Raw genomic sequence first — 26352 nt, 5'->3', positions numbered from 1 at the left:
ATACGAAATTCTTAAACCCAATGAATGCAGTCTTCATTTCAAGACCAGAACCTTATTATCCCTCATCAGCCAAGGATCCCTAACCCTGCCAGCTTTTCCCTTTTCCCCAATGGGTCATACTGGTCCTGGATTCTTGAGATCAGAATTTGAAAAGCCCCCCATTTGCCAGTTGCTCCTTTTCCTTCAAACAGACTCACCCAATCGATTAGAATCATAATATGGAGGTGCTGGTGTCGGACTGGGGGTGTACAAAGTTAAAAATCACCCGACACTCGGTTCCATTCCAGCCGGTTTATTTGAAAGCACTAGCTTTCCGACCACTACTTCTTCATCAGGTGGTTGGGGAGCACAATCCTAAGGTACAGAATTTATAGCAACAGGATGACAGTGTCATGGAATATAACATCAAACAAATTTAGTTTCAGCCTTTCATCTGTTACAGTGATCACCAGCGCTTCCAAAGCGAGTTGGATTATAACTGGGCGATGTGCAATTTTAATTTCACAGCATTGACGCTGGCCAGATCCTGCAGAATGGCCCCAAAACTGATCTTGTTCCAGTATTCCTCTTCAATCTGTGGACCTGCTGATCTTTTTCCATAACTATGTTAAAACGAAGACAGTTGTGGGCACTGGACCCAAAGTGCTCTCTGAATGACACTTCAGTCACTTGCCCGACCACGTTTTCTGAGGGGAGGTCCAGTATTGCACCTGCCTGAGTAGAGTAGGGCCCTCTGCATATTGATTTAGGAACCTCCCTTGGACACATTTGAAAAATTGCTCTCCGTCCAGGTCTTTTTATACTCTAGATGGCCCAGTCAATACAGGGAATATTAAAATCTCCAGCCTGCACTTCTCTAATATTCCTATAGTTATCTGCAATCTCTCTATACATCTGCTCCTTTGGTATCTGTTGGGTCTACAACAGTCTACAATACAGTCCCAACAAAGTGACCACCCCCCTTCTTCTTTCGAACTTCTAACCATGTGGAATTTTAAATGAATATATGTTTTAATAATTGGAATTAACAATCCATAAATAAGTATTGATAAAAATCCAAACACAGAGAAAGACAACAGTTCACTCTCATGTGGTCTGCAGGACATACTCACAGCAAAGTGTGTGCCTCTCAATGACCCTGTGAAATGGGCGAGCCAGCTGCTTCGCTCAAGGGCAGCAAGGGATGGGCAATAAACGCTAGTCAGCCAGAGACATCCACATCCCATACCTGATTTTTTTAAAAATCCATTTAGATCGGTCCCAGCACAGTTCCAGTGGAACAATGTCCTGGCCAATCACGTTGGTAGATTTATGGACAGGGCTTTAAACTGACAGAGAGGATGCTGGGGCAGGGTTCAGGTGAAAGGAGCTTTCCAAATCCAAAGAGAAAACGTGAAGCATCAGAGCAGCGTGGGAATGTGACTGAAGACAACAGAAAGGAACAGGATGGGACAAAATTTAACTAAACTGTAGATCAGCAAATCCATTTGTGACAGGGAATTGTGGGAACGAGTAAATTATGTTTTTTATTAATGGACAAAGTCTCTGCACAAGGTAGATTGATTTGTGACACAGAGATAAAAGAGATTTAGACACCAGAGAGATGTGGTTACAGGGTGAACAAAAGGTGGAACGTAAATATTAAATGGTTCACAACCTTGTGCAAATTCAGGCAAAATGGACGACGCTAACAATAATGGGTAAGAAAGGCATTACAGAGAAAGCATTTGGCATCAGATCATGAAGTAGAGTCAGGCTGAATGTAATTTCTGGCTACTACATGCCAAGGACACAAACAGCAGAACAGTTTTAGACCACCCACCGAACAGCATTTCATGGCTCATCACTGCAATAAATAGGAATTCATTGGAATGTTTAATACAGGCATGGGGAACATTTAGTGAAACGTCAATATTCACAAAGTCTGGGACAATCACACTGACAACAGTGATATTGGAAGGGGAGTTCAGAGAATTTTTTTCAGTGTTTCTTAGAATAACACATTGTGCAACTGGCGAGGGACGTAACTGTCTCAGAGCGACTTTGTGTGATAAAACTTCGTGAATGAGTAATGTCACCTGGAGAGATCCTCTGGGAAATTGTGATAAAGTGCAGTTTAAAGAAATGTAAAGTTTTAAAGTGAATCACAGAAAGGACAAGCTACAACTAGAAACAAAAATAGCCAATTACATGAGTTTGAGAGGAGAACTGACCAGGATAAACAGGCGAAACAGACTGAAATATGTGCCTGTAAATGAACAGTGGAAAACATTTGAAGGAACAGTGTAAAATACTCAACAAAAGGACATTCCACTGAAACAGACAAAAACTCAGCAAGAAATCCCCTTTGGTCCCTCACTCAGGACACAATGGATCATATTAGATTATGAGGCTGAGAAGATCACCACAAAATACTTAAAATCCTGAAGTGAGAGAGAGTTTTAGAGTAAGTTTTAAAGGGATTGCAATGGGTCTGCTAGCAGGAGGGGGGGCAATGGGAAGGGGAATCGTTGTCAGGGTTTATTGACATGATACGAACATGGAGAGGTGAAGGTGCTGGAGGTGGTGGGAGTGTTACAGAGAGCGGTCAGGGCCTGAACGGTGTTACAAAGCCAGTACGGATTGCTGCAGCTGGAGGGGTTTGCAGAGGTAGGGAGGGATATATGTATTTTTATTTGTTCATTCATGTGATGTGGGTGTCACTGCCTGGACCAGCATTCTTTGACCCCATGCTAATTACCCAGAGATTGTTGGGGCCCTGGTGGATAAATATAATACTTTGCTGGCCACAGGTGAAGTGCTGAATGACTGGAGGATCACTAATGTGGTTCCTTTGTTCAAGAAGGGCAGCAGGGATAGGCCAGGTAATTACAGAGCAGATAGTCTGACAGCAGGGGGAGGGACATTATTTTGAACTACTGTGAGGATGAATCAACACTTGCAAAGGTAAGGATCAACTCGGTTTAGTCATCACGGATTTGGCAGAGGAAGATACTGTCTGAGGAATTCAGTTCAGTTTTTTTTTAAATGGTGCTTTAGTATATTGATGAAGGCAGTGCAGATGATGTGGTTTACATGGACTTGAATAAGTCCTTAAACAAGATCCAACATGGAAGGCTGGTCCAAAAGGACTGGGTTCCAAGGCAAGTTGGCAAATTGGATGCAAAATTGGTGGACAGAATACTTTCACCGGGTGTACCACAGAGATCTGTGCAGGAACCATTGAACATTAATAACTCGGATGTGAAAGCAGAAGGTATCATCAGTCGGTTTGCAGATGACATGAAAGGTGAGGGTGTTGTTCACAGCGAGGAGGATGGTCTCCATCTGCAGTCTGATGTCGATCGGATGATAATCTAAGCAGAGTTTAGTTCTGATTGAAGTGAGGTAATACTCTGTGCGAGGTACGATAAGAGAAGAACAGACAAAATGAACGGTAGGTCATTGCGGAGTACTGAGGAATACAGGGACCTTGAAGGACAAGTCCATAGATCCCTAAAGGTGTCAGCACAGGGAGACAGGGTGGGAAAGGCACCTCAACTGGGAGCAGGAGATGGATCCATATCCTGGTGGGGTGAATTGCTCGAGCTGCTTGAGAGGGTATAACCTTGTTCTGGCAGGGTGTTGGACCTTAAATAAACGTAAGGCCAGAAAGAAGATTGAGGCTGGTGCACGAGTTAAAGACAGCAATTTCAGCAGACAAGGCAGGCAAGAACATAGCAGGGAATGGGGGAAAACTGATGATTAAACTGCATTTATTTCAATGTAAGGGGTCAGACAGCTAAGGAAGATGAACTCAAAAGCATGGATTGGAACATGGGACTGGGATATTATAGTTATTACAGAAACACAGCTGAGGGAGGGGCAGGACTGGCAGTTCATTGTTTAAAGGTAGAGATGCTACAGGAAGGCGAGGCAAGAGAGGACGTGTGGTGGTGGGGTTTTGATTGCATGAATCATCACAGCAGTACTTAGAGAGGATATTCGTGTGGGATCGCCCAGTGAAGCTATGTTAGTGGAACTGAGAAATAAGAATGGGTCATCACTTTGATACGATAGGACTGCTGACCCCGAATAATCTGTGGCAGACTGAGGAACAAATATGTCGGAACATCTTAAATATCAACCATAATAATAGGGCTGGAATGGCACGGTTTTTGAACTTTCCAAACCTAGACTGGGACTGCCAGTGTTCAGTGTTTAAGGGAGGAATTTGGTAATTGTGTTCCAGAAAACTCCCAATCAATATGTAAATAGCCTGAAAAGAGAAAGGGGCAAAACCTGACCTCCCCTTGGGAATTAAGGTAGGGAAAGGGACTGAGGTGTGAGTGGGAAAGCATTTTGCCAAAGTGACCACAGTTCTAGTAGTTTGAAATTCAGCTTTGGAAAAGGACAGGCCTGGTCCACAAGTGCAAGTTATAAAATGGAGCCTGACCAATCTTGATCGTATTAGCCAGGAACTTTCAAAATGTGATTGGGGAAGGGAATTAGTTACAGGGAAAGGGAAGTTTGGCAAGTGAGAATATTTTAAAAGTGAGATAAACTGATCGATCACCACCAGCATGTTCCTGTTTGTGTGCAGCTCAATGCTGACAGCATTCGGAAACACTGGCTGTCCATTGAGGGTCTGGTCAAGGAAAAGGGGGCACATGTCAGGTATAGCCAGCTGGATCAAGGGAATCCCTGAGGATATACAGGGACTGTTGGAATACACTTTGGGTGGAAAACAGGAATGGAGAAAGGCTAAATGAAATAGCCTCAGCAGAGAAGGAAAGGGGAATCCAAAAGTGATTGTATCAGTATATTAAGAGTGTATAAGTAACTCAGGACAAAATAGTGTCCATTAAAAATCAATGAGGCCATCGATGTTTGGAACTGCAGGATATTTGCTAAGATCCTAAACATTTTTTTCATTCCAGAACTTACTGTGGAGAAAGACTGGGGAACTCAGGGAACAGGAGTAATACATGAGACCGCAATTGGAGTTCTCTGCAATTCCAGTCTCTCTGCTACAGGAAGGATGTTGTCAAACTTGAAAGGGCTCAGAAAAGATTAACAAGGTATTGCCCGGGTTGTTGGTGAATAATCTGGGGTTACTGTCACTGGAGAATCGGAGACTGAGGGGTGACCTTACAGAGGTTTAATAAACATGGGGGCCATGGATAGGGTAAGCATTCAAGGCCTTTTCCCAGAAGTTGGGGAGTCCAAAACTGGAGGGCATAAGTTTAAGGTTAGAGGTGAATGGTTCACAGAGGGACTGAAGAGACAGCTTCTTCACACACATGGTGATGGGTGTATGGAATGAGCTGAAAGAGAAAGTAATGGAGACTGACACAATTACAACATTTAAAAGGTATCTGGATGGGCATCTGAATTGTGAGGGTGTAGACGTATATGGGCCAAATGCTGGAAAAGGGAATGGATTTATTCAGATCTTCTGGTAAGCCTGGACGAGTCGGAGACTGAAGGGTCTGTTTCTATGCTGTATATCTCTATGACTTGAAAAGAGTGCATGTTATAAAAGAGGTGGTGCTGGAGGTTTTAAAATACAAAGCCATGGCAAGTTCCAGAATCCGATTAAATGCATCACAAGGGTAGAGCTTATACAATTAATGTTAAGGCTTCGGTTAGTGTTTTAGTGCAGAGGGACCTCCGGGTTCAGGTACATAATCCTTGAAGTTTGCATCACAGGATGGATAAAACAGTGCTTGGCATGCCTGACTATTGCTCAGTCCATTGAGTGGAGGATATGGGACGTCATGTTGAGATTGCACAGACATTTGTGAGGCCTGTTCTGCAATACTCTGTCCAGTTCTGGTCGCCCCAGTTATAGGGAGGATATTATTAAGCTGCAGGGGGTTCAGAAGAGATTTACCAGGATATTGCTGGGTATGGAAGGCCTGAGTTCTGAAAAATGGCTGGATAGGCTGAGTCTTTTTTCACTGGAGCCTGGAGGTTGAGACATGATGCTATAAAGATTTATGGAAAAAAAATGAGGTACATAGATCAATTTAATGGTAGTTGCCTTTTCCTCAGGATGGGGGAGTCTCAAGAGGAGGGGCCACATTTTTAAGGTTAGAGGGGAGAGGTGTTCAAAAAAAAAGATATGGGGCAATTTGCTACACAGAAGGTGGTTTGAGTGTGGAATGAACTTCCTGAGAAAAGGGTTGATGTGGGTACAATTACAACATTTAAAAGATATTTGGATAAACAGGTGAATAGGGAAGAGTTGGAGTGATATGGGCCAGCAACAGGCAGCTGGGAAGAGTTTAGTTTTAGATTATGGTGAGTATCAACTGAAGGGTCAGTTTCCATGCTGTATGGCGTTATGACAAGAATATGGTTTGATTCCATTATTGAAGAAAGGATCAGGGCTGGGTCCACTGATGTGCATCATCGACATAAACAATTTGGTTGAAAATATAGGAGTGATTGTGCGAAAGTTTGTTGATGATCAATTGAATGGTGTCGTGGGCAGTAAATACGGTTATCAAAGGGGATACTGACCAACTGGGCCAGTGGACCAAGGAATGAAAGATGGAGTTTAATTCAGCTGTTGGATTTTGTTAAGACAAACCAGGGAGGACTAATACAGTTAATGGAAGGGCTCTGGCCAGAGTTGTTGACCAGAGAGAGAAAGAGAGAGAGAGAGAGAGAGAGAGAGAGAGAGACCAGGGGGTGCCAGTTACATTGTTCCTCGGAAATGGCATCACAGGTGGACAGGTTGGGGAAAGCGACATTTGGCACATTTGCCGACATTGGCCAGCACTTTGTTACATACGTTGGAGATATTTGTAACATTGTCCTAAATATTTCACTTGGGCAGAGGAGGCCAAGGGGTGACTCTAAGAATGGTGAATAACCAAGGGTAGGTGAGTCCAAAACTAGAGGGTATAAACAGGAGGTGAGAGAGCAAGGATTTAAAGAGGGAGCTGAGGGGGAACATCATCCACAGAGGATGGTGCATAGACGGAATAGACTGCCTCAGGCACATGGGAGAAACAAGAACAATTACAGCATGGAAAAGACATTTGAGCAGGTACATGGAGAGGAGAAGGTTTGAAGAGCTAAGGGCCAAAGGCAGGCAAATGAGACTCATTCAGTTTAGGTAATATGGGCAGCATTGAGGAGTTGGACCACAGGTTCTGTTTCCGTGCTGTATTACTCTGTATCCAGTTAAAGAGGATTAGTGTAACAAAATAAGGCATGTTGTAGACACTGAAGCAAGTTACAGTGATGGGTATGGTAGTCTGGAATGCAGTACATTTCAAATATGTGGAGGGACTATCGGGAAGGGAGGAGGTTACAGGGACAGGGACTATTGTAGGAGTTAAAAATGACTGAAGACACTGGTGCACAAGCCATGCCACAGATACAGTGTTGCAGAGTAATGAATCTTAGTACAGTGTTGGAGGGAGAACGCAGAACAGAAATATCCCAGGCAGCATTCACAAACTCTCGTCGGAGACCTACTCTCCCGTCTGTTGTACTGATGCTCACTAAGACAGCACAGGACTGAATTGATAACTATGAACTCCCGATGCTGTCTCAGTGCAACATCAGTTAAAGTAGACGTGGTGATTGAGCATGGGGTGTAACTGTACTGTACTGTGCTCCCCCTCCAGCACTGTATCTATGTCATGTCTTGTAAGTGATGTTTGGAGCCCTCTCATTGCTCTCTGCTCTGTGCACTATGAGTGATCTTACCTCACTGCAGGATTTATTGAAGGCTCCAGATCTCCCTTCCCTTTGTCTCTCTGGCTGACCAACTATCTTCAATGAGGTGATGGATGAGACACACAGCAGTTGGGAAGTCTATTGAGTCAGTAACTTCTTGAGTACCTACAGGAGACAGAGAGATAGACAGAATGGGAAATTAGACTGATGCAGTGAGGGTTACACAAGGAGAATGGAAATGAGCCCAAACAGATATCTGGAAAATCCCAAACTCCATCCCAGGCCGGTGCTGTTGCGTCTCTCTGGAGTGGAGAATTCTGTTAGCTCAGGATCTAGAGTAGCTGCAAGAGTGAGAGACGCTGACAGAGGCAGCAATTAGACCCACACAGTGAGGGATACCACATGGAGAGAGACTAAGTGATATCACTGGATTGCTGGAAGACTTCAGGATCACACAGTCATGTTAGAAGAATGGGTGTAGCTTCATGTATCAGTGCTCAGGGATTAGCAACCAGTGAGCAGGTGAAGTGATGGTGTAATAACATTATTGTTAGGGTATTTGTCCAAAACCTCAGCTAATGTTCAGGAGAGGCAGGTTTGAATCCCACCATAAGATATGGTGGAATTTAAAATCAATAATTTTAAAAATAGCAATGAACAATCGATAAACAAATATGAAACCATTGCTGATGTACAAAAATCACAATCCCTTCGATTAGATTCCCTACAGTGTGGAAACAGGCCTTTCGACCCAAGAGTAACCCACTCAGACCCATCTCCCTCGATCTAATACACCTAACATTATGGGCAATGTAGCATGGCCAATTCGCCTGAGCTGCGCGTCTTTGGACTGTGAGAGGAAACCGGAGCATCCAGAGGCAATTCACGTTGACACGTGGAGAATGTGCAAACTCCACACAGTCGCCCGCGGCTGGAATCGAACCTGGGACCCTGGTGCTGTGAGGCAGGAGTGCTAATCACTGAGCTACCGTGCCGCCCACTTGCCCTTTCAACAACGAGATCTGATCATCCTCACGTGGTCTGCATGACATACCCACAGCAAAGTATTTGCCTCTCAATGGTCCTCTGAAATGGCCAAGCAAGCTACTCAGCTCATGGGCAGCTAGGGATAGGCAATAAAGGCTAGTCAGCCAGAGACACCCACATCCCCTACCTGATTTATAAAAAAATCCAATAGGATGGTCCCACTGGAACCGTGATGGGACCAGTGTCCTGGCCAATCATGACAGTAGGTTTATGGACAGGGCTTTAAACTGACAGAGAGGATGCAGGGACAGGGTCCAGGTGAAAGGAGCTTTCCAAATTCAAAGAGAAAAGGTGAAGCATCGGAACAGTATGGGGATGTGACTGAAGGTAATCAAAAAGGAACACGATGGGACAGCGATTAACTAAAACTGTACTTCAGTGAATAGGTTTGTGACAGGAAATTGTGGGAGAGTAAATTATGTTTTTTTTTCAATGGACGACGTCTTATCAATAAGGTAGATGGATTTGTGACACTGAGATAAAAGAGGTTTAGATAACAGAGAGACATGGTTACAGGGTGAACAAAAGGTGGACATAAATATTCAATGGATCACAACCTTGCGGAAACTCAGGCAAAATGGGTAACACTAACAATAATGGATAACAAAGACATCACAGAGAAAGTATTTGGTCTCAGATCATGAAGTAGAATCAGTCTGAATGCAAATTCTGGCTACTACTTGCCAAGGACACAAGCAGCAGGATAGTTTTAGCCACCAAAAAGCATTCCGTTGCTCATCACTGCATTACACAGGAACTCATTGGAATTTTTTAACAAACACATTGTGATAATTTTGGGAAACATCAATATTCAAAATGTGGGACAGTCACACTGGCAAGAGTGATATTGGAAGAGGAGTTCAGAGAATTAGTTTTCAGTGTTTCTTTGATTAACAAATTGTGCAACTGGCTAGGGACGTAACTATCTCAGAGCGACCATTGTGTGATGAAACTTCGTGAATGAGTAATGACACCTGGAGAGATCCTCTGGGAAATTGTGATAAAGTGCAGTTTAAAGAAATATAAAGTTTTAAAGTGAATCACAGAAAGGACAAACTACAAGCAGAAACAAAAATAGCCAATGACATGAGTTGGAGAGGAGAACTGACCAAGGTAAATAGGCTAAACAGACTGAAATATGTATCTGTCAATGAACAGTGGAAAACATTTGAAGGAGCAGTGTAAAACACTCAACAAAAGGACATTCCATTGAAACAGACAAATCCTCACCAAGAAATCCCCATCGGTCCCTCACTCAAGTAAAAAGGATCATATCAGATTATCGGGCTTAGAGGATCACCAAAAAGTACTTAAAATCCTGAAGTGAGAGAAAGTTTTACAAGTAAGTTTTAAAGGGATTGCAAAGAGTCTGCTCGCAGGAGGAGGTCAGATGGAAGAGGGAATAATTGTCAAGGTTTTATGTCACAAAAGGAACTGGGAGAGCTGAAGGTGCTGGAGGTGGTGAGAGTGTTACAGAGAGGGGTCAGGGTCTGAACAGTGCTACAAAGCCAGTACAGATTGCTGCAGCTGGAGGTGTTTACAGAGGTAGGGAGGGATATATGTATTTTTATTTATTCATTCATGGGACAAGGATGTCACTGTGGGACCAACATTTTTTGCCCCACTGCTAATTACCCAGAGTATAGCACAGAGTCAGCCATATTGCTGTGGGTCTGGTGTCACGTGCAGGCCAGACCAGGTTAGAATGTCAGATGTCCTTCCCTAAAGGACGTAAGTGAACCAGATGAGTACTTTCTACTGGTCAACAATGCTTTTATGGTGGCCTCACCAATGTCCTGTACAGCCACAACATGACATCCCAACTTCTACTCTCAATGCTCTACCCAAAGAAGGTAACCACCCCAAACGCCTGCTTCACCAACCTGTCTACCTGTGACACCACTTACAAAGAACTGTCCACCTGCATCCCTGGGTCTCTGACTGACAACACTACCCAGGGCCCGAACATTTTCTATACAAACCCACCCTGGTTTGTTTCACCAAAATGGAACACCTCACCTTTATCTAATTAAACTCCATCTGCTATTCTTCAGCCCACTATCCCAGTGTACTATTTGAACTGTTGTATCACAGATAACTTTCTTCACTGTCCACTTTACCAACAATTTCAGAGTCACTCAAAAAAGTTACTTCCCACAAAACCAATATTCCCATCCGAACCATTTATCCAAATGACAAACAACAGGGGACCCACTCCACCGAAAGGCAACATGTCTCCCATCACCCTCTGTCTCCTACCATCAAGCCTAATTTTGTATCCAGTTCACTAGCTCCTCCTGAATACCATATCCTTTTACATTGATCTGAGCTTATTATCCAGTTTACCATACAGAACGTAGAACACAGAACAGTACAGCACAAGACGCTTCGGCCATGATGCCATGCCCATCTTTTACCTGACTGGAAGATCAAACTAACTTACATACCCTTCATTTTGCCGATCCAAGAGTCTGTTAAAGTGTCCCGTTCCACCCACCCACCACTCTCTGTGTAAAGAACCTCCATCTGAAATCTCCCCTTACCCATCCTCCAATCACCTTACAATTATGCCCCTTGTACCATGTATGCCATGGGATAAAGAGGTCTCTCACTGTTCACTCTATCTTTGCCTCACACCATCTTGTTCACCTCTACCAAATCACACCACACTCTTCTTCACTCCAATGAGAAAAGCCTTAGCTCCCTCAACCTTTCTTCATAAGACATGCCCTCCAGTCCAGGTAGTATCCTGGTAAATCTCCTCTTTACCCTCTCTAAAGCTTCCATATCCTTCCTGTAATGAAGGGATCAAAACTGAACACAATATTCTAATTGGGATTGAAACAGGGCTGTATAGAGCTGTAGCATAACCTCATGCCTTTAAAACTCAATCTCCCAGCTAATGAAAGCCAATACAACATATTCTTTCTTAACAACACTATAAGTTTGGTGGCAAATTTGATGGATCTCTGGTCATGAAATCCAAGATCCATCTGTTCCTCCACACTATTCAGCATTCTGCCTTTACCCCTGTATTCTGCATTCAAGTCTCACCTTCCAGAATACATCACTTCACACTTTTCCAGATTTGACTTCATCTGCCACTTCTCAGCCCAGCTCTACATCCTGTCAATGTCCCATTGCAACCTCCAGCAGACATCCACACTATTCACCACTCCACCAACCTTCATGTCATTGGCAAACTTACCTACCCACTCTTCCACTCACACATCCAAGTCATTCATAAAATCACTAAGAGCAGAGATTTTTTGACCTCTCCCTGCAGAAAACCACTGGTCACTGAGCTCCAGGCTGAATGATTTCCATCTGTCATCGCCCTCTGTCTTCTAAGGACCAGGATTTCTGTCTCCAGACAGGCAGGTTTCCCTGTATCCCATGCTCTGTACTTTCTCAATGAGCCATAAATGTGTTTTGTCACATTCTCAAAGGATTCAATAAGATTTGTGAGGCATGACCTGTCCCTTACAAAGTCATGATGACTTCCTCTAATCAAACTATGGTTTTCCAAGGAATCATAAATCCTGTCTCTTAGAGTCCTCTCCAATAATCTGCACATCACAGACAGAAGACTGACAGGTCTGTGATTCCCAGGATTATCTCTATTCCCTTTCTTGAACAACGCATGGCTGATTCACCTAACCTGCACATCTTTGGGCTGTGGGGGGAAACCGGAGCACCCGTCGGAAACTCACACAGACATGGTGAGAATGTGCAAACTCCACGCAGACAGTCGCACGGGGCTGGAATTGAAATCGTGTCCCTGGTGCTGTGAGGCAGCAGTGCTAACCACTGAGCCACCGTGCTGGCCCATGTAACTCTCTATAGCCCTGCTTCTGATCCTTGGTTCCTCAAGCTTAAATTAGCTTCCTTCTTCCTCTTGACTAGATGTTCTCCATCCCCTGGAACCATGTCAAATGCTTTGCTGTAGACAACGCTGACTGCGCTGCCTTCATTTATCGCTTGGTCAACTCCTCGAAGAGTCAATCCAGTTTGTGAAACACGGTTTCCCACTCACAAAGCCATGCTGACTATCTCTAATCAGCCCTTGCCTTTCCAAATATATGTAACTCCTTTCTCTCAGAATCTCCTCCAACAACTTACCTAGCACTGGGCTCACTGGGCTGTGATTTCCTGGCTACTCACTGCAGACCTTAAGTGATGGAACAGCATTAGCCACCCTCCAGTCTTCCGGTCGCTCATTGTGTGTATTGATAAAATAAATATATGTTAGGAACACTGCAATCTCTTCCCCAGATTCCCAAAATATTCTAGGATCGACCTAATAAGCGACTGAGGATTGATCTACCTTTATTTGTTTTCAGATTCCAACACTTTTTTTTCCTTTGTTGAGGATTCTTTCCAAGACATCACTATTTATTTCCCCAACTTCCTGAGCTTCCATGTCTTTCTCCACAGTAAATTCTGACAACACTATTTTGTCTAATATCTCACCCACCTCCGGACAGTTAAGGTGCCCTATTCTTTACCAAATTACTCTTTAGCCCTGATTGAAACTTGTGTAAAGTTTTCTGAAAATTCAAATAAATCGTATCTTCAGTCCAACCACTCCTACACCCGTATCTACTCTGCCATTTATATTCACAACAATAAAAATAAAATCCAACAGGCTCAAAAACACATCCTCTTTTTTATTAAAAGTGTTTCTAAGGGTCCAGTTGTTGTTCATTGACATATCCTTTCAAACATATTTCAGCTCCTGACCTACTATAGGCTAACACTGTTTGGTTTCAGACTGGCAGCAGAAAGGGTTATGGGAGTTCATGTTTATATCATGGTAATAGATGTTTTGGAAATAAGCAGGGTCGTGGGGACTGAAGGACATTATGGAGATAGGGAGTGATGTAGGGACTGAACGAGATTATGGACACAGAGTGCAGTGGTGACTGAAGAACATTATGGAGATAGGGAGTGCTGTGCGGACTGTATGAGATTATGGACACAGAGAGTGCAGTGGTGACTGAAGAACATTATGGAGATAGGGAGTGATGTGGGGCCTGATAGGGGCCAAAGAGATCTGCAGGGCTGTTGGGCCTAAAGGAGGTAGCACAGATCAGGAGGATGATGGGGATTGAAGGAGGTTACTCTGAACGGGAGGGTCATTGGGTCAGGATGAGATTATGGAGATAGGGAGGGTCGTGGGGCCTTTTGGAGGTTATGGAGTTAGGGAGGTTTGTGGGGAATGATTCAGGTTACATAGATAGGAAGAGTCGTGGGGACTGAAGGAGTTTATGGAGAGAGGGAGGGCTGTGGGGACTGAAGGAGGTTATATAGATAGTAAGTTTATAGAGAAGCACAGGAAAGAAGAGCAGGTATTGGCCACTTGACCACAGAGTCGGTCCCACCATTCAACATGATCACGACTGATCATTAACCCAGTACAGTATTCCTTCTTTCACACCTTACTCTGATATTATAGTGACTACTGGCATTTAGTGATACAGTGGGCTGTAGTAACTGGGATGGGGGTGGGGTGGGGGGTGTCTTACAGAGATAGGGAGGGTTGTGGAAGCTGGGACAGGTGACAGAAACAGGGTGGGTTTTAGGAAGGGGAGGACTTTACACAGATTTGGAGGAATGCAGGGATGGGACGTGATAACAATCACAGGGAAGATTTTGGAAGCTCGATCTGAGACGGGTACAGCTGAGAACAGAAGTGAGTCAATCAGTCAGGACAGGTAGGGACAAGGTAGGATTAATAAATTAAACTGCATTTATTTCAATGCAAGGGGCCTAACAGGGAAGGCAGATTAACTCAGGACATGGTTAGGAACATGGGACTGGGATCTCATAGCAATTACAGAAACATGGCTCAGGGATGGGCAGGACTGGCAGCTTAATGTTCCAGGATACAAATGCAACAGGAAGGATAGAAAGGGAGGCAAGAGAGGAGGGAGAGTGGCATTTTTGATAACGGATAGCATTATAGCTGTGCTAAGGGAGGATATTCCCAGAAATACATCCAGGGAAGTTATTTGGTGGAACTGAGAAATAAGAAAGGGATGATCACCTTATTGGGATTGTATTACAGACCCCTCAATAGTCAAAGGGAAATTGCCAAACAAACTTGTAAGGAGATCTCAGTTATCTGTAAGAATAATAGGGTAGATATGGTAGGGGATTTTAACTTTCCAAACATTGACTGGGACTGCCATAGTGTAAAGGTTTACATGGAGAGTAATTTGTTAAGTGTGTACAAGACAATTTTCTGATTCAGTATGTGGGTGTACCAACTAGAGAAGGTGCAAAACTTGACCTAAACTAAGGAAATAAGGCAGGGCAGGTGAGTGAGGTGTCAGTGGGGGGTCACTTTGGGACCAGCGACCATAATTCTATTCATTTTAAAATAGTGATGGAAAAGGATAGACCAGATCTAAAAGTTGAAGTTCTAAATTGGATAAAGGCCCATTTTGACGGTATTAGGCAAGAACTTTTGGAAGCTGATTGGAGGCAGATGTTCGCAGGTAAAGGGATGGGTGGAAAATGGGAAGCTTTCAGTAATGAGATAACAAGAATCCAGAGAAAGTATATTCCTGTCAGGGTGTAGGGGAAGGCTGGTAGGTATAGCGAATTCTGGATGACTAAAGAAATTGAGGGTTTAGTTCAGAAAAAGAAGAAAGCACATGTCGGGTATAGACAGGATAGATCGAGTGAGTCCTTTAGAGTATAAAGGAAGTTGGAGTATACTAAAGAGGGAAATCAGGAGGGCAAAAAGGGGACATGAGACAGCTCTGGCATATAGAATTAAGGAGAATGCACAGGGTTTTTACAAATATATTAAGGACAAAGGGTAACTAGGGAGAGAATAGGGCCCCTGAAAGGTCAGCAAGGCGGCCTTTGTGTGGAGCCACAGAAAATGGGAGAGATACTAAATTAATATTTTGCATCAGTATTTACTGTGGAAAAGGATATGGAAGATATAGACTGTAGGGAAATCGATGGTGACATCTTGCAAAATGTTCAGATACAGAGGAAGAAGTGCTGGATGTCTTGGAACGGTTAAAGGTGGATAACCCCCCAGGACCTGATCAGGTGTACCCGAGAAATCTGTGGGAAGCTGGAGAAGTGATTGCTGGGCCTCTTGCTGAGATATTTGTATCATCAATAATCACAGGTGAGGTGCTGGAAGACTGGAGGTTGGCAAACGTGATGCAACTGTTTAAGAAGGGTGGTAAAGACAAGCCAGGGAACTATAGACCGATGAGCCTGAACTCAGTGGTGAGCAGGTTGTTGGAGGGAACCCTGAGGGACAGGATGTACATGAATTTGGAAAGGCAAGGACTGATTAGGGATAGTCAACATGGCTTTGTACGTGGGAAATCATGTCCCACACACTCGAGTCATTTTTTGAAGAAGTAGCAAAGAAGATTGATGAGGGCAGAGTGATAGATGTGATCTATATGGACTTCAGTAAGGCATTCGACAAGGTTCCCCATGGGAGACTGATTAGCAAGGTTAGATCTCATGGAATACAGTGAAAACTAGCCGTTTAGATACAGAACTGGCTCAAAAGTAAAAGACAGAGAGTGGTGGTGGAGGATTGTTTTTCAGACTGGAGACCTGTGACCAGTGGAGTGTCACAAGGATCAGTGCTGGGCCCTCTACTTTTTTATCATTTACATAAATCATTTGGATGAGAGCATAAGAGCTACAGTTTGCAGATGACACCAAAATTGGAGGTGTAGTGGACAGCGAAGAGGGTTACAACAGGATCTGGACCAGATGGGACAATGGGCTAAGTGGCATATGGAGTTTAATTCAGATAAATGCGAGGTGCTGCATTTTCGAAAAGCAAATCTTAGCAGGACTTATACACGTAATGGTAAGGTCCTAGGGAGTGTTGTTGAACAAAGAGACCTTGGAGTGCAGGTTCATAGCTCCTTGAAAGTGGAATCGCAGATAGATAAGAGAGTGAAGGCGGCGTTTGGTATGTATTCCTTTATTGGTCAGAGTATTGAGTCCAGGAGTTGGGAGGTCATGTTGCGGCTGTACAGCACATTGGTTAGGCCACTGTTGGAATATTTTGTACAATTCTGGTCTCCTTCCTATCAGAAAAAATGTTGTGATACTTGAAAGGGTTTAGAAAAGATTTACAAGAATGTTGCCAGGGTTGGAGGATTTGAGCTACAGAGAGAGGCTGAACAGGCTGGGGCTGTGGCATCGGAGGCTCAGGGGTGATCTTACAGAGGTTTCAAAATTATGAGGGACATGGATAGGATAAACAGACAAAGACTTTTCCCTGGGCTCGGGGAGTCCACAACTAGAAGATATAGGTTTAGGGTGAGAGGGGAAAGATATCAAAGAGACCTAAGGGGCAACTTTTTCAAGCAGAGGGTGGTACGTGTATGGAACGAGCTGCCAGAGGATGTGGTGGAGGCTGATACAACTGCAACATTTAAAAGGCATTTGGATGGGTATAGGAATGGGACGGGTTTGGAGGGATATGGGCCGGGTGCTGGCCTGTGGGACTAGATTGGGTTGGGATATCTGGTCGGCATTGACAGGTTGAACCGAAGGGTCTGTTTCCGTGCTGTACATTTCTATGACTCCACCACTCATGGAGGTTATAGAGATAAACTGTGTGATTGCATCTGGAGGAGGTTAAAGGCATAAAGGTTTGTAGTTATCGTAGGAAATTACATCATTTGGGACCAGCAGAGTTTACAGAGGCTGACTGCATTTCAGAAACAGGAAGAGTTCATAATCATCATTAGAAATGCAGAAACTAATTTATGAGAGAAGCAGGGTCACTCTGCACTGTGCCCAGAGACAAGGAGGAGTCTTACAGCTGGAGGAGGTTACTAAGGTACAGGGCTTTTTTGTTGTCGTGACGGGAAGGTTACAGAGATCATGAAGGTAGTAGGAGTTCAAAAAAGTCACAAAGACAGGGAGGTTTCTCAGATCTGGAAAGGACTACACTGACCAGGGTGGCTTAAGGAACTGAAGAGTTGTTTTTCTTCAGTTAAGGAGAGATGTGACAGAACCCGGGATTAATGACAAAGGCAGAAACTTGGAGAGTTGTAGTGGTAGGAGGAGCTTACAGGGATAGGCAGTATTGTAGGGGCTGATAGAGATAGGGGAAGTGGTATCGATGAAACAGACAATGGAGAAACTGACAGACATAGGGAGGGTTCTGTGGAACAGATGAATTTACAGACAAGATGGTGATAATGAAGCCTGAGAATTTTCTCATGTTCCTTGCCCAGCATTGTTCCTACATCATGCCCTCAGGGTCTGAATTAAAATCCACTTACTCCTCCCTGTGCTGTTTACTGTGAGTGATCTTACCGGCTGCAGAATTTACTGAAGGCTCCAGATCTCCCTCTCCATCTCGCTGGCTGACCAACCGTCTTCAATGTGGTGATGTACGAGACAGGAATTGGGAATTCTGCTGAATCAGGGACATCAGGAATACCTACAGGAGGCAGAGAAATAGACAGAATGGAAAATTACACTGATGCATGAATGTTACACATGGAGAATGGCATTGAATCCCACAGAGATCTGGAAATTCCTAATGTCCATTCCTGGCCTGTTCTGCTGCGTCCCTCTGGAGTGGCTCAGGATCTGGAGGAGCTGCAAGAGCGGGAGACGCTGACAGAGGTAGCAATTAGACCCAAAAGTAAGGGATATCACATGCAGAGAGACTGAGTGATATCAGCAGTGTGAGGATCACACAATGGTAACATCAGAAGTGGTTCTGACCAGTGAGCACTGTTACAAGTACTCAGGGAAGACTGAGCTATTTTATTGAGATAGGCTCCCCAGGTATCAGGATTATGCAGTGTGCTATAAATGGACACAGATGTGAAGGGGGACAGGTCTGACGTGAATGGAAATTCCCAAGTCCAAAGAGAAAGGTTGAAATATTGGAACACGATGGAGATGTGGATGAAGACCAACAGAAAGAAACAGTAAGGGACTGAGTTTAATTAAAATACGACATTGTCAAATAGATTTGTGACAGGAAATTATTGGTTAACATAAAGTAAATGCCATTTCTGCCCCTCACAATTCCTCACACACCACAAATGATATCACTTCCGCCCCTCACATCATCGCGAATGTCACACACTCAGTGACTTCCATGCCCCCCGCCCCACTGCCGTGTTTGCCACCACTTCCGCCCCCACCAACGCCGCGCACTTGCATTCTGCTGACAACCCCCCCAGGTCTCACTGTCACAATCCCTGCCCCCAGAACCCTGAGGGGAATACCACCCCTGCTCATGACTCCATCCCCATCCCCCCTAACACCACACCCTCTCCAGTAACAGGCTCCGTCACCTCCCCCAGCTCCACACCTACGCCTGGTCCCAGCTCCCAGTCCTGCCGAGTTTTCACCATTCCCGCTGACCCCCCCTCACTGAGGACGAATGATCAATCCTCAGCAAAGGCCTCACCTTTATCCCCCTCCGTCCACACATCAATTAATTCAATACACGCCGTGACATCGAACACTTCTTCCACCGCCTCCGCCTCAGAGCTTACTTTTACAATGAAGACTCCCACCCACCTTCCAAGGACCCTTTTGCCCACCTCCAACATACTCCATCCACCTGGACACCCCGCGCTGGCCTATTACCTGCATTCGATCTCTTCATTTGCAACTGCCGCTGACACATTAACCGCCTCAACCTATCTACCCCCTCCCCCACTCCATCCTCTCACCCTCACATCGTGCAGCCCTCCATTCCCTCTGCTCCACTCCCGACCGCATCATCAAACCAGCAGATAGAGGGTGTGCAGTGGTAGTCTGGTGCGCTGACCTCTACACTGCTGAAGCCATGATGCCAACTCGAAGACACCTCCTCCTATCACCCCCTCGACCATGACCCACCTCCCATCACCAAACCATCATCTCCCAGAGCAGACAGAACCTCATCACCTCAGGAGGAGATCTCCCACCCACAGCTTCCTATCTCATTGTCCGGGATCCCCCACTGCCCGGTTCTACCTCCTTCCCAAGATCCACAAGCCTGACCATCCTGACCGACCCATTGTCTCAGCATGCTCCTACCCCACCGAACTCATGTCTGCCTACCTCGACATTGTCCTATCCCCCAGTCCAGGAATTACCCACATTCGTTCGAGACAACACCCATACCCTCCACCCCCTCCAAGACTTCTGTTTCCCTGGCCCCCAACGCCTCATCTTCACCATGGATATCCAATCCCTCTACACCTCCATCCTCCATGACCAGGAGCTCCAAGCCCTCCGTTTCTTCATCTCCCGATGTCCACAACAGTACCCTTCCACCAATACTCTCATTCGTTTGGCTGAACTTGTCCTCACACTTAACAATTTTTTCTTCAAATCCTCCCACTTCCTCCAGACCAAAGGGGTAGCCATGGGCACCCTTATGGGCCCCAGCTCTGCCTGTCTCTTTGTTAGCTACGCAGAACAGTCCATCTTCCGTAGTTACAATGGCACCACTCCCCACGTCTTCCTCCACTACATTGATGACTGCATTGGCGCCACATCGTGCTCCCTTGAGGAGTTTGAGCAATTCATCAACTTCACCAACACTTTCCACCCTGACCTTAAATTTACCTGGACCATCTCTGATACCTCCCTCCCCTTCCTGGACTTCTCCATCCCCATTAATGACAACCGATTTGACACTGACATTTTTTAATGAACCTTCCGACTCCCACAGCTACCTCGATTGCACCTCTTCCGAGACTACCGCCTGCAAATTTGCCAACCCGTATTCCCAATTCCTCCACCTCCGCCGTACCTGTTCCCAGGAGTGCCAGTTCCACCACAGAACACACCAGATAGCCTCCTTCTTTAGAGATCGGAATTTCCCTTCCCACGTGGTTAAAGATGCCCTCCAACGTATCTCGTCCATATCCCACACCTCCGCCCTCAGACCCCACCCCTCCAACCATAACAAGGACAGAACGCCCCTGGTGCTCACCTTCCACCCTACCAACCTTCGCATAAACCAAATCATCCGCCGACATTTCCGCCACCTCCAAACAGACCCTACCACCAGGGATACATTTCCCTCCCCACCCCTTTCTGCCTTCCGCAAAGACCGTTCCCTGAGTGACTACCTGGTCAGGTCCACCCCTCCCAAAATCCCACCCTCCCTTCCTGGCACCTTCCCCTGCCACTGCAGAAATTGCAAAACCTGCGCCCACACCTCTCCCCTCACCACCATCCAAGGCCCCAAAGGAGCCTTCCACATCCAAAGTTTTACCTGCACATCCACCAATATCATTTATTGTATCCGTTGCTCCCTATGCGGTCTCCTCTACATTGGGGAGACTGGACACCTCCTAGCAGAGCACTTTAGGGAATATCTCTGGTACACCCGCACCAATCAACCCCACTGCCCTGTGGCCCAACATTTCAACGCCCCCTCCCACTCTGCCGAGGACATGCAGGCCCTGGGCTTCCTCCACCGCTGCTTCATCACCACCTGACGCCTGGAGGAAGAACGTCTCACCTTCCGCCTCGGAGCACTTCAACCCCAGGGCATCAATGTGGACTTCACCAGTTTCCTCATTTCCCCACCTCCAGCCTTCCAGCTCAGCCCCCCATGACCTGTCCTAATGGACTATCTCCCTTCCCACCGATCCACTCCACCCTCGTCTCTGACCAATCACCCCCATCCCCACCCCCATTCACCCATTGTACTCTTTGCTACCTTCCCCCATCCTCCTCTCTGACCTATCACCTTCTTCCCCACCCCATTCACCTATTGTACTCTTTGCTACTTTCTCCCTATCCCCACCCCCCTCTCATTTATCTCCCAACTCTGCAGGCTCCCGGCCTCTATTCCTGATGAAGGGCTTTTGCCCGAAACACCGATTTTCCTGCTCCTCGGATGCTGCCTGACCTGCCGTGCTTTTCCAGCACCACTCTAATCTAGACTCTGGTTTCCAGCATCTGCAGTCCTTGTGTTTACATTATTGGAGGAGGAGACGACCGAGATAAAGCATGTTGTTAACACTGAACCAAGTTACAGGGATAAGGATGGTAGTCTGGAATGAAGTACATTTAAAATATGTGGAGGGACTATCGGGAAGGGAGGAGGTTACAGCGATAGGATCTATTATAGGAATTAAAAATTATTGAAGACACTGGACCACAAGACATGCCATAGATACACTGTTGTAGAGTCGTGAGTTTTAATATAACAGAACTTACATTGGGATGGTGATTGAGCCTGGGGTGTGTGTGTGTACTGTACTCCCCTCCAGCACTGTATCTATGTCATGTTGTGTTAACAGATGGTTGGATCCCTCTCATTGTTCTTTGCTCTGTGCACTGTGGGTGACCTTACTTCACTACAGGATTTATTGAAGGCTCCAGATCTCCTTTCCCTTTGTCTCTCTCTGGCAGACCAACTGCATTCAATGAGGTGATGGACGATCCACCCAGCAGCTGGGAAGGCTATTGAGTCAGGACTTTCCTGAGTACCTACAGGAGACAGAGAAATAGACAGAATGGGAAATTAAACAGATGCAGTGAGGGTTACACATTGAGAATGGCACTGAGTCCCACAGAGATATGGAAAATGGAGCGATATTAAGTGATAGTCCCAGATTGCTGGAAAATGTCAGGATCACACAGTCATGTTGTAAGAATGGGTTTAGCTTCATGATGCCCTGGTATCAGTGCTCAGGGATGAGCACCCAGTGAGCAGGTGAAGTAATGACCTAGTGGTATTATTGCGAGAGAATGTATCCAAAACCTCAGCTAATGTTCAGGGCAGACAGGATTGAATCCCGCCATCTGAAAAGGAGACATTTGAAATCAATAATTTTAAAAATAATAATTAACAATCCACAAATAAGTATGAAACCATTACTGATGTACAACAAATCCAAACACTTGTCCTTTAGAGAAGGACATCTGCCCATCCTCACGTGGTCTGCACAACATCCCCACAGCAAAGGGTTTGCCTCTCAATTACCCTCTGAAATGGCCGAGCAAGTCACTCAGCTCAAGGTCAACGAGGGCTGGTCAGACAGAGACACCCACATCCCATACCTGATTTAAAAGAAACTATTCGGATGGTCCCTCTGGAACCGTGCTGGGACCAGTGTCCTGGCCAATCATGTCGGTAGGTTTATGGACAGGGAATTAAACTGACAGAGAGAATGCAGGTGAAAGGAGCTTTCAAATCCAAAGGGAAAAGGTAAAGCAATGGAATAGCCTGGGAATGTGGCTGAACACTAGCAGAAAGGAACAGGATGGGACAGAGGTTAATTAAAATTGTACATCAGCAAATAGGTTTGTGACAGAAAATTGTGGAAGAGAGAATATTCTGTTTTTGTTTTGAACGGACAACGTTGCTGTAATAAGGTCGATGGATTTGTGACACAGAGATAAAAGAGAATTAGACACCAGGGAGACATGGATACAGGGTAAATAAAAATATTCAGTGGTTCGTAATCTTGTGCAAACTCAGGCAAAATGGGCAACGCTAACAATAATGGATAACAAAGGCTTTACAGAGAAATCAATTAGCCTCAGATCATGAAGTAGAGTCAGTCTGAATGTAAATTCTGGCTACTACTTGCCAAGGACAGAAGCAGCAGAACAGTTTTAGCCACCGAACAGCATTTAATGGCTCGTCACTGCATTAAACAGGAACTCATTGGAATTTTTTAACAAAGGTATTGTGATAACTTTGTAAAACTTCAATATTTGTATAATCTGGGACAATCACACGGACAGCATTGATATTGGAAGAGGAGTTCGGTTAATTTTTTTTCAGTGTTTCTTTGAAAAACACATTGTGCAACTGTTAAGGGACATAACAATCGCAGAGCGACCGTGTAATGAAACTTAGTGAATGAGTAATGTCACCTGCAGAGATCCTTCGGGAAATTGTGATAAAGTGCACTTTAAATAAACAAAGTTTTAAAGTGAATCACAGAAAGGACAAGCTACAACTAGAAACAAAAATAGCCAATGACATGAAGTTGAGAGGAGAACTGACCAAGGTAAACAGGCTAAACAGACTGAAATATGTGCCTGTAAATGAACAGTGGAAAACATTTGAAGGAACAGTGTAAAATACTCAACAAAACGACATTCCATTGAAACAGTAAAAACCTCAGCAAGAAATTCCCACTGATCCCTCACTCAGGTTCAAAAGGTAACATACTAGATTATGAGGCTGAGAAGATCACCAAAAAGGACTTAAAATCCTGAAGTGAGAGTGTGTTTTAGGAGTAAATGTTAATGGATTGCAATGGGTCTGCTGGCAGGAGGAGGGCTGTGGGAAGGGGAGCCATGGTCAGGATTCATTGACACGATAGGAACAGGGAGAGGTGAAGGTGCTGGAGGTGGTGAGAGTGTTACAGAGAGTGGTCAGGGTGTGACAAAGCCAGGATGGATTGCTGCAGCTGGAGGGATTTGCAGAGGTAGGGAGAGACATAGGTATGTTTATATATTCATTCATGGGATGTGGGTGTCACTGCCTGGAACAACGGTATTTGACCCCTCTGCTAATTACTGAGAGGGTAGCTCAGAGTCAGCAATATTGCTGTGGGTCTGGAGTCACATGTCGGCCAGACCAGGTTAGAATATTTGATGTCCTTCCCTAAAGGTGGTTAGTGAACTAGATGAGTTCTTCCTCCTGATAAACAATGTTTTAATGGTGGCCCCACCAATGTCTTTTACAGATACAACATGACATCCCAACTCTTACTCTTAATGCTCTCCCCAGTGAAGGTAACCATCCCAAACACCTGCTTCACCAGCCTGTCTACCTGGGACACCACATTCAAAGAACTGTGTACCTGCATCCCTGGGTCTCTGACTGAAAACACCACCCAGGCCCGAACATTAACTGTACAAGTCCCACCCTGGATTGTTTCACCAAAATGGAACACCTCACCTTTATCTAATTAAACTCCATCTGCTATTCTTCAGCCCACTATCCCAGCAGGACTGTTCATCCTGTTGTATCACAGATAACCTTCTTCACTGTCCACTTTCCCACCAATTTCAGTGTCACCCAAAACAATTACTTACCAGGAAACCAATATTTCCATCCAAACCATTTATCCAAATGACAAACAACAGTGGACCCACTCCACCGCTGGTCACATGCCTCCAGTCAGAAAAACAACATGTCTCCCACCACTCTCTGTCTCCTACCATCAAGCAAATTTTGTATCCAGTTCACTACCTCCTCCTGAATGCCATATCCTTTTTTACACTGATCTGAGCTTATTACTCAGTTTACCAGACAGAACACAGAACACAGAACAGTTCAGCCCAAGACCCTTCGGCCATGATTTCATGCCAACCTTTTCTCCAACTGTAAGCTCAAAATAACTACATACCCTTCATTTTACTATTATCCATGTGTCTGTCCAAGAGTCTATTAAATGTCCCAGATGTGTCTAATTTTACTCCCACCATTGGCAGTCCATCCAACCACCTACCATTTTCTATCCTCTTATCCATCCTCCATTGACCTTAAAATTATGCCGCCTTGTAATAGCCATTTATGCGATAGGAGGAAACGTCTCTGACTATTCACTCTCTCTGTGCCTCTCATCATCTTTTTCACCTCCACAAAGTCGCCCCACCTCCTTCTTCACTCCAATGAAAAAAGCCTTAGCTCCCTCAACCTTTCTCCACAAGAAATGCCCTCCATTGCAGGCAGCATCTTGGTAAATCTCCTGTGTACACTCTCTAAAACTTGCACATCCTTCCTGTAAACAGGAACTGAACACAGTATTCCAAGTGTGGTCTCACCAGGACGCTATAAAGATGCAGTAAAACCTCACGGCTCTTACAGTCAATCCCCTTCTAAGGGGAGCCAACACAACATATGCCTTTTTAACAACCCTACCAACGTGCGTGGCGATTTTGAGGGATCTATGGACACGGACCCCATGATCTCTGTTCCTCCACACTGACAAGTATTCTGCCTTTCACCCTGTATTCTGGATTCAAATTCGACCTTCCAGAATGAATCACTTCACACTTTCCCAGATTGAACTCCATCTGCCACTTCCAGCCCAGCTCTGCGTCCTGTCAATGTCCCATTGCAACCTCCAACAGCCCTCCCACATTCCCCACCACTCCACCAACCTTCATGTTATTGGCAAACTTACTAACCCACTCTCCAACATCCACATCCAAGTCATTTACAAAAATCACAGAGAGCAGACTCCTGGAGCTGATTGTTACAGAACCCCACTGGTCACTGAGCTCCAGGCTCAATACTGTCCATCTGCTGCCACCCTCTGTCTTCTCTGGGCCATCCAATCCTGTATCCAGACAGACAGATTTCCCTGTATCCCAATTTTCCTTCTTTTTTGAATGAGCCATCAACATATTCTGTCATATCCTCAAAGAATTCAATAAGGTTTGTGAGGCATGACCTGACCCCTCACAAACCCATACTGACTGTGGCTAATTTAACTATGGTTTTCCAAGTCGTCATAAATCCGGTCTTTAGAATCCTCGCCAATAATCTGCACACCACAGACATTCGACCAAATCTGTAATTCCCAGAATTCTACCTCCGTAACATGGCTCGGACTTTACAAATCTTCCCTCCTCTGCCATGTTCCCCAGAAGGGTACTGGAGGGTGGTAGGGATTA

The 26352-nt window shown here is 45.1% G+C and overlaps 1 long non-coding RNA gene across 1 annotated transcript; it reads right to left on the bottom strand.

Annotated features, from left to right (window-relative positions):
* Positions 1 to 204: 204 nt before the first annotated feature.
* LOC140471427 (uncharacterized) lies at positions 205 to 22251 on the bottom strand. Its single transcript, XR_011957034.1, has 4 exons — positions 22061 to 22251; positions 18052 to 18178; positions 7708 to 7842; positions 205 to 354 (listed from the first exon to the last, which is right to left on the bottom strand). It is a non-coding gene; the product is annotated as an uncharacterized lncRNA (long non-coding RNA).
* Between the last annotated feature and the right edge of the window lie 4101 nt (positions 22252 to 26352).

Source organism: Chiloscyllium punctatum, unplaced genomic scaffold, assembly GCF_047496795.1.
Source record: "Chiloscyllium punctatum isolate Juve2018m unplaced genomic scaffold, sChiPun1.3 scaffold_84, whole genome shotgun sequence".
Taxonomy (NCBI): Eukaryota; Metazoa; Chordata; class Chondrichthyes; order Orectolobiformes; family Hemiscylliidae; genus Chiloscyllium; species Chiloscyllium punctatum.
Note: the sequence above shows the minus strand (reverse complement) of the source record. Positions and strands in the feature narration are given on the sequence as shown.